Here is a 12,655-nt window from a genome sequence, read left to right as displayed (position 1 = left end):
ATTTGTGGAATTTGTTGAATACATTGAATAATAATTTCGTAATGAAGGGGTGCTAAGAAACCTTTTTGACATTATTGTAACAGATTGCTAATACATCTACCTTAATAGTTCTCTCTCAAAATAAATGAGAGAGAATTTGGAAGGTTGTTTGCTTAGCCTCTCTGAGAGAGTCTTTCCTTTGGTAAACAACGGAGGATGTATTATATTAATGTTGTTCACCTATAAAAAGGCTATTAATATTAATTTTTTTTGCGGAAATGCTTACTTTTTTAAATTATTTTTAAAGACTGTAAACAGTACATTTTGGCTAAAGAATGCATAAATTTGTATTTTTTTAATTCTAATTTTATTACTATTTCTCAAACAAGTGCAAAGGACTTTTCTCAATTTTTCTTGTTATTTTGTGTAAAAAATGCTGAAATTTATTTACTATTTTTATTTTTCTCTTATATAAACCGACAACAAACAACAATTTTTACATATTAAACAAAAAACAATTAGAAATCTTTCTTTTTGTTAGTTTACGATAGGCAATTTAGCTACGAGTAATTTCTCGCAAATTTATGCTCAATAACTCGATAATTTTACTCGATAACGAATGTTGTTATACCAAATTTGAGTACTCAGTTCGAAACAACTCGATATCGAATCACATAATTAGGCCCCAGTATCCGATATATCCGAAACATTCCTCATCTTCCAGACATAAATAATGTTCGAATAAGGACTCTATCAGTCCACTCTTTCGGGTCCTCAAACACAAAATTTTCTAATGAAAAATTAACAAAATTTCCAAATTTTTCGCTGCACCAACTATAATGACTCATGAGCACGATAACTTCCGACTTGAGAATACGGTTTGGCGGAAACCTAAAAAATTCTTCCAAACCTACATCAAGGTCCAAGAAGGTCTATACCGAACACTTCGAGTACCTCCCTCACAACAGATAAAAAATTTCGCCTAGGTTCAGTTTATAGGCGGTTCAAAGTGCATGCTTCCAGACATAAAGGTCCAAAAGCTCTTAAAAATCCTACGTTGACGAACTTAAATGTCTGACGAACGCTATGTGTCGGTCTGTGATAAGCTATGCGACGCAGGTGTGGTCCGCGAATATAAGAGCAACGCGATGGAAAAATATTCAGCTGGATGGCTCCTCATGTCATCAGTTGTATCTACATGAGGAGACAAATATTCTTCCAGTATAGCACAGGATAGGACCGAACTGGAGGTAGAGCCAGATAAAGCAGAAAAACGAACTTACAAACCTATCATAAACTGTTACAACAAAAATTACTCAACAAGTTCCAGCAACTTCTCTCAGTGAATTTTACTCTCTCAAGCCAGAAAAATTGCAGAAAGTTATCGAACAGCATTTTGCAAAAACTTGCAAGAAAGTCAGCTGTTTCCGAAAATGCATGAAAATTGGTTTTGTTTCTTTTGATATTTTAAACCAAATGGAACAAAAACATAAATTTTAAAATTGCATTTGACTTATTTAAAGTAGTAATCCTTTCAACAACGCTTTCAAATCTAAAAAAATGTGCAATTTTCTTCGTCAAAAATGCTAACATTTCAAGTTGTTTACATGGAACAGCTGATTGAAAGTCAGCTGATCAGACTTGCAAATTTTTGCGGGACAAATTTTCCCAGCAAAAATTTGCAAGTTCTCAGTCACAGAACTCTCCAAAAATCTCTCCAAACTCGCTCTCTTTTGCTGGACAATTTTGTTATCGAACAGCATTCAGTAAAAATTGTACTAATTTGTACAAATTTTTGGGTTATCGTACAGACTCACACATAAATCAACTCGTTGAGGAACAAATGGTTTAGGTAATCCTGTAAATCTGGAGAGAGTAAAGCCAGTTTATTCTAATTCTTGTTTTTCTTTTTTATATTTTCAGATATGTTTTTTTTATTATTTCGAAGGAAACAACACACAGTTTAATTTAATTTCCAACATTGTAACGACCAAAAATCCCGGTGGTCATTTGTGGTCACACCTAAAACTGTCTACATAACCCAGAATCATCATACCCCTTTATAAATGATAGCCACCATTTGCCTTAACAATAAAACTATTTGCTTCTCTTCTGGTGGGCATCACTACCTGTAGCGTTGTTATTGTAGTAACAAATTTTGGTAAACAAGTTACCGTTACTCCATCGTCAGATCCCACAGCATCATCACAACAACATCAGCTCATCACTGCCATTGGTGGAGATGATCACTTGCTATGTTGTTGTGATGACAAATTTGAGTAAACAAGTTCCCGTTACTCCAACAAGAAAACACGTGGTGGGAGCTAGTATAAAAGGGCGACCGAAACTAGAATTGGGACAGTCAGTAACAGACCAGCAAAGCGAGCACATCATTCGACGGTAAGTAACCCATTCAGAAGATTAGCCTTGGACATCCTTAGAGTACTTATCCAGGTCTCTAAGCCAGGAATCCTTGCATCCTTGCCTATCTTTTGATCCTTGAATATCCTTTGATCCTAACATATCCTTTGATCCTGACATATCCTTTGATCCTTACATATCCTTTGATCCTAGCATATCCTTTGATCCTAGCATATCCTTTGATCCTTACATAACCTGTGATCCTTGAATACCCTGGTAGTGCTTGAGTACTTATTAAGGTCTCTTGCAACCGTAGCCTTTGATTATCCTTGTAGTGCTTGAGTACTTATTAAGGTCTCTTGCAACCGTAGCCTTTGATTATCCTTGTAGTGCTTGAGTACTTATTGAGGTCTCCTGCAATCGTAGCCTTGAATATCCTTGTAGTGCTTGAGTACTTATTAAGGTCTCTTGCAACCGTAGCCTTTGATTATCCTTGTAGTGCTTGAGTACTTATTAAGGTCTCTTGCAACCGTAGCCTTTGATTATCCTTGTAGTGCTTGAGTACTTATTAAGGTCTCTTGCAACCGTAGCCTTTGATTATCCTTGTAGTGCTTGAGTACTTATTAAGGTCTCTTGCAACGGTAGCCTTGATTATCCTTGTAGTGCTTGAGTACTTATTGAGGTCTCCTGCAATCGTAGCCTTGAATACCCTTGTAGTGCTTGAGTACTTATTAAGGTCTCTCGCAACCGTAGCCTTAGATTATCCTTGTAGTGCTTGAGTACTTATTAAGGTCTCTTGCAACCGTAGCCTTTGATTATCCTTGTAGTGCTTGAGTACTTATTAAGGTCTCTTGCAACCGTAGCCTTGATTATCCTTGTAGTGCTTGAGTACTTATTAAGGTCTCTTGCAATCGTAGCCTTGAATATCCTTGTAGTGCTTGAGTACTTATTAAGGTCTCTTGCAACCGTAGCCTTTGATTATCCTTGTAGTGCTTGAGTACTTATTAAGGTCTCTTGCAACCGTAGCCTTTGATTATCCTTGTAGTGCTTGAGTACTTATTAAGGTCTCTTGCAACCGTAGCCTTTGATTATCCTTGTAGTGCTTGAGTACTTATTAAGGTCTCTTGCAACCGTAGCCTTGATTATCCTTGTAGTGCTTGAGTACTTATTAAGGTCTCTTGCAGCCGTAGCTTTGAAAATCCTTGTAGGTCCTGCGTGAGTACTTATCCAGGTCTCTCGCATATCAGCTGATCTTGTAGCCTTAGACGATCCATCCCATATCCCGGAGATCCAGAGTACTTATCCAGGTCTCTGGCCTGTTAATCCCCGACTCTCCTGGCTTATCGAGTACTTATCCAGGTCTCGAAGTGATGAACTTGGTGGCTTAGAATTCCTGTGCGGACTGAGGACCGAATTCTCACTTTATTTATATTAAGTAGATTAAGATAACTTTAAAGAGAAACGCTCTATTTACGAGCAGTAGATTAAGTTAACTCTAAAGAGAAACGCTCTATTTACGAGCACAATAAAAGTGCATTGAACGGTAACAACTGTCTTTTCCTTTCTGTCTCAAATAAATAAATTTTCTGTAAGGATCCTTGGACCCCGACTAGCTACTCTAGCCATAGGGGGGAAAACCCGTCGTTACAGTGGCGCCCGAGCAGGGACAGAAAGGTTTAGACAGTGTGTGTAGAGATAAGTGGTTAAGTGAAGTGACAAAGTGAGTAAACAAAGTGAAACAGAGATAATATGGCGTTAGAGATCCGCGTGTCCTGGGCATACAGCCTCCGCAAGGAAGAACTCAATAAATACCTGGCGGAATTCAAGTGCGAAGTAGAGGGAACGGTGGAAGAGCAACGGAAGAGATTCGCCGCCTTCCTTGGCCAATTACACGACGCAGAAGTCACAAAAAGGTTGCTAGAACTCCAAGCCGTCCACGAGAAAGAGTCGAAAGTGGCATCCCCGCGGACGCTAAGTGAGACAGATGGTGCTGAAGCCCCGCGTTTAGAGCTGCCTACCACAAAAGCAAAAAAGACACTTGACCTTCAGAGCACAGCTGAGCAAGTTCGGAAGTGGGGCGTTAGTTTCACAGGTGAGAGCAAGCCCTTCGAATTCGTAGAGATGTTAGAAGAACGTGCCGAAATGTATATGATACCTAAAAAGGACCTGATCAAGATGATGCCGGAAGTTCTCCACGGACGGGCGTTGATGTGGTTCAGGAATAACCGTAAGCCGTGGCAATCGTGGGATTCGTTCAAAAAGGACTTTCTGAAATTCTTTCTCCCGCCGAGATTCCTTGAAAATTTGGAAGATGAAATCCGGCAACGAAAGCAGAAGCCCCGGGAATTATTCAAGGACTACATGTTGGCCATGCAGGATCTCATGCGTCACAGTAGCCACACTGAACAACAAAAGGTGGAACGAATTTTTCAAAACGCATCTCCAGAATACATGTGGTACATACGGCGAAAGGACTTCACCGACCTGGCAGGCCTACTGGAAATGGCCGAAGACCTGGAGAGTATACCAGCCATGCCAAGCGTTCCCAGAGACCACCACCGAAGAATTGAGCAAGAGAACCCTAAGAGAAACCCCGAGCAAACAATTAACCCTACCACGGCCTGTCGAAGGTGCGGACAGGAGGGACACTTCGCCACTGGCTGTCGTAATCCCCTAATACTCTTTTGTTGGGAATGCGGTCGGAGAGGTGTCAGAACGATCCAGTGCTGTCGGCAGCGAGCGGGAAACGGGCAACGAGCCCCCAGAGAGGTAGGAAATGCGGGCTCCAAGACAAGATATCCTACCACAGAGGGACCACTCTCGAATTCCAAGACTCACGCTTAGTAGCTAATATCTCCATTAGAGAACGCCTGTGGTCAGCAACGGTCGATACGGGAGCCACGAAGTGCTTTGTCAGCGAATCCTGTGCACACGCAATAGATCCCGATGGAGTTAAGACAACCCAAAGCACTACCATTAGCTTAGCCGACGGTTCCAGACGACAAATCCACCAAAGCCTGCTCGTGGAGGTAATATTCGGAAGGTGCCGTCTCAACATTGAATTCTTAGTATTACCAGATGCAAGCGAGGACATAATACTGGGGCTGGATTTTCTTCTGCAGAGCCAAACCAAAATAGTATGCGCCGGACTGAGCTGTGTCCTCCCGATCCCCGAAGAGACAACACCAGGAATCTTAAGATGTCGACACCTCACCATTACATCCGATCAGTCCGAGTCAGACGAAGATAAGAACAGCCCTAACACGGAAGCGGCCGAGACACAGCAGCAGAGTCCACCACCCACAGTGAGTGTTTCGAACATAAGCGATCAAGAGAGAGTAAATGCTTTCCTAAATGAAGAGCTCCAAAAATTCAGTGAATTGTACGGTGTTTCCACAGTCGCTACTCATAGGATCGTGATGAATGACGATCGACCTTTTAAGCTACGATACGCAGCGAGAAATCCGGCAATGCAAGCTATTATTCACGAGAAGGTCAACGAACTACTGGCGAAAGGCTTTATTGAACCATCGAGGAGTCCTTATAACTCCCCTATCACCTTAGCACGGAAGAAGAACGGCACGTGGAGACTCTGTATGGATTTTCGTCATCTGAACAGTAAATCGAGTCCCGATGCCTACCCCTTGCCCAGGATTTCGTCCATTCTTGACCGCCTAAGAGAAGCCAACTATGTGAGTAGCCTAGATCTAAAGGACGGGTATTGGCAAATACCGTTGGAGATGTCCAGCCGAAAATACACGGCATTTACCGTACCTGGTAGAGGATTGTACCAGTGGTGTGTAATGCCATTCGGCCTGCACTCGGCTCCAGCAACGTTCCAGCGCGCACTTGACACAGTAATCGGGGCCGATATGGAACCACACGCTTTTGCTTACTTGGACGACATCATCGTCATAGGTCGGACCTTGGAGGAACATCTGGAAAACTTAAAAGAGGTGTTCCGTAGACTGAGAAGCGTCAACCTTAGAATCAACCCAGACAAGTGCGAGTTTTTTAAGAAGGAGACAAAATATCTTGGTCATGTGGTGAGCGCTCAGGGTATCCACACAGACCCTGACAAGATAGCAGCGATAAGAGAGCTACCAGCACCAACGAGCCTTAAGGAACTTCGTCGATTCCTCGGGATTGTCTCATGGTACAGACGATTCGTCCCGGAATTCGCGACAATAGCCCATCCTCTCACCTCCATGCTAAAGAAAGGGAAACACTGGCGGTGGACGGAAGATCAACAAACGGTCTTCGAAATCCTGAAACTACGACTGACTGAAGCACCTGTTTTAGCGTGTCCTGATTTTTCTGTACCATTCACCCTGCAAACCGATGCTAGTGACAACGGATTAGGCGCCGTTTTGACACAAGTCCTCGACGGGAGCGAAAGAGTCATTGCGTACGCTAGCCGAGTCTTAAATGGAGCCGAGAAAAACTACTCCGCTACGGAGAAAGAGTGCCTAGCAATTATTTGGGGAATACGAAAGATGCGTCCTTACCTGGAGGGTTACCACTTTAATGTGATCACCGATCACCTTTCCTTGAAGTGGCTCAACTCCATTGAGAACCCTACCGGAAGACTGGCTCGATGGGCCCTTGAACTCCAGCAATTTAAATTCTCGATCCAGTATCGCAAAGGACGGAATAATATCATAGCTGACGCACTATCCCGTCAACCCCTGGAATATCTCAGAAAGGCTACCGTGGAGTCGAACGACTGCCCCTGGATCGCGAAGAAGATGGCGGCCATGAAAGAGAATCCGGGAAAATTTTCCGACTATGCGGTGGTGGATCACCAGTTGTTCCGACATATCGCAGGGAACAAACATGACGAGGATTGTGCACCCTGGAAGCTCTGCGTTCCCACATCCCAACGAGAGAGGGTGTTGCGGGAAAACCATAGCCAGGTAGCAGCAGGACACATGGGAATACGTAAAACGATAAACCGAATTTGTAGCAGATATTACTGGCCGGGCATGTCGAGAGACATAACCAAATTTGTGAGAAGTTGTGAATCCTGCCAAAAATTCAAACCCTATCAGGTCGCTCCAGCGGGAGAGATGCTGGTATCTGTACCCGAAGAACCATGGGCAACAGTTTGTACAGACTACGTGGGGCCCCTGCCGAGGACGAAACACGGAAACACGATGCTCTTGGTATTCTTTGATCGTTTCTCCAAATGGGTTGAGCTGGTACCACAGAGGAGAGCCACCGCAGAGGGTGTTGTTAAGGCTTTTCGGGAGAGAATTCTCGCTCGGTTTGGTACACCGAAGGTACTCATTTCGGACAACGGAAGCCAGTTCACCAGTAAGGTACTTGAGAAATACTTGCGAGAGATAGGGGTTCATCACCAATTGACGGCACCGTACTGTCCACAAGAAAACCCTACTGAGAGAGCCAATAGGACTATCAAAACAATGATCGCTCAAATAAGCCAAAATAAGCACAACAGGTGGGACGACTACCTTCCAGAAATCTCCCTGGCTATCAACACTGCCACCTCAGAGTCCACAGGATATAGCCCAGCGTATCTTACTCAATGTCGCGAACCGAGACTCCCTACCTCTCTGTATGACGAAGCAGTCCTTGGTACGGGAAACACAAAGAAGACACCGGAGGAACGGGAATCTGACCTACAGGAGGTATTTAAAATAGTACGGAACCAGCTTAGCCGAGCCGCAGAGGAACAACGTAGGCACTATAATCTTCGCCGCCGTCCTTGGAAACCTATTATCGGAGAACGTGTTTTTGTGAAACAACACCCACAGTCAAAGGCAATCGACCAATTCGCAGCCAAACTCGCCCCTAGGTATGATGGGCCATTCTCTGTCATTGAATTCATTTCCCCCGTGATCGTCAGGTTGAAAGGACAAGACGATCGCTCGACCAAAGTAGCTCATCTTAGCGAGCTAAAACCATTCACCACAAGCTAATTTACGTTTCTTTTATCTCTTTCACCGTTTTAACCGTAAGACCTTAAAAACCCCCACCCCACGAAGGGGAGAAGTGTAACGACCAAAAATCCCGGTGGTCATTTGTGGTCACACCTAAAACTGTCTACATAACCCAGAATCATCATACCCCTTTATAAATGATAGCCACCATTTGCCTTAACAATAAAACTATTTGCTTCTCTTCTGGTGGGCATCACTACCTGTAGCGTTGTTATTGTAGTAACAAATTTTGGTAAACAAGTTACCGTTACTCCATCGTCAGATCCCACAGCATCATCACAACAACATCAGCTCATCACTGCCATTGGTGGAGATGATCACTTGCTATGTTGTTGTGATGACAAATTTGAGTAAACAAGTTCCCGTTACTCCAACAAGAAAACACGTGGTGGGAGCTAGTATAAAAGGGCGACCGAAACTAGAATTGGGACAGTCAGTAACAGACCAGCAAAGCGAGCACATCATTCGACGGTAAGTAACCCATTCAGAAGATTAGCCTTGGACATCCTTAGAGTACTTATCCAGGTCTCTAAGCCAGGAATCCTTGCATCCTTGCCTATCTTTTGATCCTTGAATATCCTTTGATCCTAACATATCCTTTGATCCTGACATATCCTTTGATCCTTACATATCCTTTGATCCTAGCATATCCTTTGATCCTAGCATATCCTTTGATCCTTACATAACCTGTGATCCTTGAATACCCTGGTAGTGCTTGAGTACTTATTAAGGTCTCTTGCAACCGTAGCCTTTGATTATCCTTGTAGTGCTTGAGTACTTATTAAGGTCTCTTGCAACCGTAGCCTTTGATTATCCTTGTAGTGCTTGAGTACTTATTGAGGTCTCCTGCAATCGTAGCCTTGAATATCCTTGTAGTGCTTGAGTACTTATTAAGGTCTCTTGCAACCGTAGCCTTTGATTATCCTTGTAGTGCTTGAGTACTTATTAAGGTCTCTTGCAACCGTAGCCTTTGATTATCCTTGTAGTGCTTGAGTACTTATTAAGGTCTCTTGCAACCGTAGCCTTTGATTATCCTTGTAGTGCTTGAGTACTTATTAAGGTCTCTTGCAACGGTAGCCTTGATTATCCTTGTAGTGCTTGAGTACTTATTGAGGTCTCCTGCAATCGTAGCCTTGAATACCCTTGTAGTGCTTGAGTACTTATTAAGGTCTCTCGCAACCGTAGCCTTAGATTATCCTTGTAGTGCTTGAGTACTTATTAAGGTCTCTTGCAACCGTAGCCTTTGATTATCCTTGTAGTGCTTGAGTACTTATTAAGGTCTCTTGCAACCGTAGCCTTGATTATCCTTGTAGTGCTTGAGTACTTATTAAGGTCTCTTGCAATCGTAGCCTTGAATATCCTTGTAGTGCTTGAGTACTTATTAAGGTCTCTTGCAACCGTAGCCTTTGATTATCCTTGTAGTGCTTGAGTACTTATTAAGGTCTCTTGCAACCGTAGCCTTTGATTATCCTTGTAGTGCTTGAGTACTTATTAAGGTCTCTTGCAACCGTAGCCTTTGATTATCCTTGTAGTGCTTGAGTACTTATTAAGGTCTCTTGCAACCGTAGCCTTGATTATCCTTGTAGTGCTTGAGTACTTATTAAGGTCTCTTGCAGCCGTAGCTTTGAAAATCCTTGTAGGTCCTGCGTGAGTACTTATCCAGGTCTCTCGCATATCAGCTGATCTTGTAGCCTTAGACGATCCATCCCATATCCCGGAGATCCAGAGTACTTATCCAGGTCTCTGGCCTGTTAATCCCCGACTCTCCTGGCTTATCGAGTACTTATCCAGGTCTCGAAGTGATGAACTTGGTGGCTTAGAATTCCTGTGCGGACTGAGGACCGAATTCTCACTTTATTTATATTAAGTAGATTAAGATAACTTTAAAGAGAAACGCTCTATTTACGAGCAGTAGATTAAGTTAACTCTAAAGAGAAACGCTCTATTTACGAGCACAATAAAAGTGCATTGAACGGTAACAACTGTCTTTTCCTTTCTGTCTCAAATAAATAAATTTTCTGTAAGGATCCTTGGACCCCGACTAGCTACTCTAGCCATAGGGGGGAAAACCCGTCGTTACAACATACATAAAACACCAACACACTGTCTACAGAAGATCATCGACAAAAGGCTTCTTCTGCATACATTTTTAAAAATACAGATATCTTCAATTTCAACATACTTTCTAACCCTGCAAGCAAAAACTATCGCGGAAGTGACTTAGGCGTGTCGCCCAGGGCGATGATAACAGTCGCGGCGATAGTCGCGGAAGTCACCCTGAAGTGACCTCCGTTGTGAAGAAATGAACCACGCCGGCGTGTCGTCTTGGAAGTCACTCCAGCGACACTTCTAGAAGATCGTTTCCGCGATAGTTCTTAGAATTACAAAAAAATATTTTTTTATTTTTTTCTAGTTATTTTTATTTTAATTTTTTTAGTTTTATTTTTATTTATTTTTTTTTATTCATTTTTTACTTTTATTTTTCTTAACGTACGCCCTTTTATAGAAATTATTCATTGGAATTTCCGCCTACATTAACTTTGTCATTTTAAAAATGTTATGTTTAGTTGCCTGACTTGGGAAGCGAACCCGGACCTTCAGAGTGCAAAGCGAGTATGCTTACCACTGCACCACCGTCTCATGTAATCATCAGATAGAAAAAATGTCCATATTAGTTCAAATGTGTTGAATCATTAAATAAATGTAAACAATCGCCTTGGAAGTCACTCAGAAGTCACTCTGAAGTGTCGGCATACGCGATAAAAGGTAATCAAAATAAGGCTATAGAAATTGTTTGTGTAATTCACCGACAATCTTCCTTGGGGTGTCTCCGGAGTGACTTCCTAGGCGAGGGAGTGAGAAACTCACTTCCATATGCTGGCAGGGAAGTTATCTAAGTTATACATACGATTGCAAATCGATAATTGTAAGTTTCAACTTAATTATACCCTATACCACAATGTGGAAAAGGGTATTATAAGTTTGTTTTGGTAACAATTCATGTAACACCGCGAAATATTCGTCGGAGACCCCCAATGTGGTATACCAATCTTCATATCTCGACGAGATAAAGCGATTTTGAGATGTGTGTCCGTCCGTCCGTCCGTCTGTCCATTATAAATTGTAAACACGCTCCAGGCCGCAATTATGGACCGATCTTCACGAAATTTTGTATGGAGGTCGGGTTCAGATCAGAATAGATCCCTATTCTTATTGGTGATGATCGTAAAATATTTAGCGGGTGAAATGGACCAAAAACATATTATTTATCCAATTTTCTAACGGCTCTGTAGGTCTCAATAATAGTCCGATCAACGCGTAATTTTAAATAAGGTAAGAGTATATCACAAAGGAGAAGCTTGCAATTTGAGATGGCGATCGGATAACATTTAGAGGGTTAAATGGACCAAAACTTTTGTGTGAAAATTGTGAAAATTTTTAATATACAGCTTATATCTTAATTCCTGGAAGTGACATTCCGGACAAGTGAGAAATACTTGAAAGTGGAACGCTTGACCTTTTAATTGATGCCAATTATGTTGGTGTGCATGATCAGATAACAGAGTTACAGCCTAATATATTCCGTTATTTGTTTGTAGTGTAATAATAAACTCGCTAGAAGTCGCAATTATACATCAATAGTCACGAAATTTTGCACCGGGTAAGAGTATAGGTCGAAGAAGATGCCTACAATTTTGAATGATGATTTGATATTCTTTAGCGGGTGAAATGGACCATTACTTTTGTATTAAAAATATAAAATTTTATTTATGGTCGATATTTTAATTCCTTGAGGACATATATATTTCGCAAAGTAGCCTACGTATGGAATAAACTACTGACCTTTCCTCTGATGTAAATTGCAATAAAGTGTTTGCTAGATAACGGGCCTACTGCCCGTGAGTTCTGTGTAGAGAACCACATTTTTATCCCATGCTACATATTGTCTCTCCAAAAGTTTATGTAACACCACGAAATATTCGTCCTAGACCCCTTATTTAGTATGCCAAAATTCATATCTCGACGAGATAAAGCGATTTAGCGATGTGTGTCCGTCCATTAAAAATTGTAAACAAGCTTAAGGCCGCAATTATGGACCGATTGTAACGATTTTTTTAAGGAGGTTGGGTTCGGGCCAGAATAGAAATGATTAGTTTTGCTGATGATCGTGAAATGTTCAGGGGATGAAATGGACCAAAAACAAAATTTTAACCAATTTTGTAGCGGCTCTGCAGGTCAAAATAATAACCCGCAAAATTTTAAACAAAGTTTGAGTTTATGATGAAGAAGAAGCGTACAAACCAACGTGAAGATCAGATAATACTCAGCGGGTTAAATGGACTGAAACTTTT

The sequence above is a fragment of the Musca autumnalis genome, unplaced genomic scaffold, assembly GCF_047663935.1.
Source record: "Musca autumnalis isolate F117 unplaced genomic scaffold, ASM4766393v1 scaffold_3, whole genome shotgun sequence".
NCBI lineage: Eukaryota > Metazoa > Arthropoda > Insecta > Diptera > Muscidae > Musca > Musca autumnalis.
Note: the sequence above shows the minus strand (reverse complement) of the source record.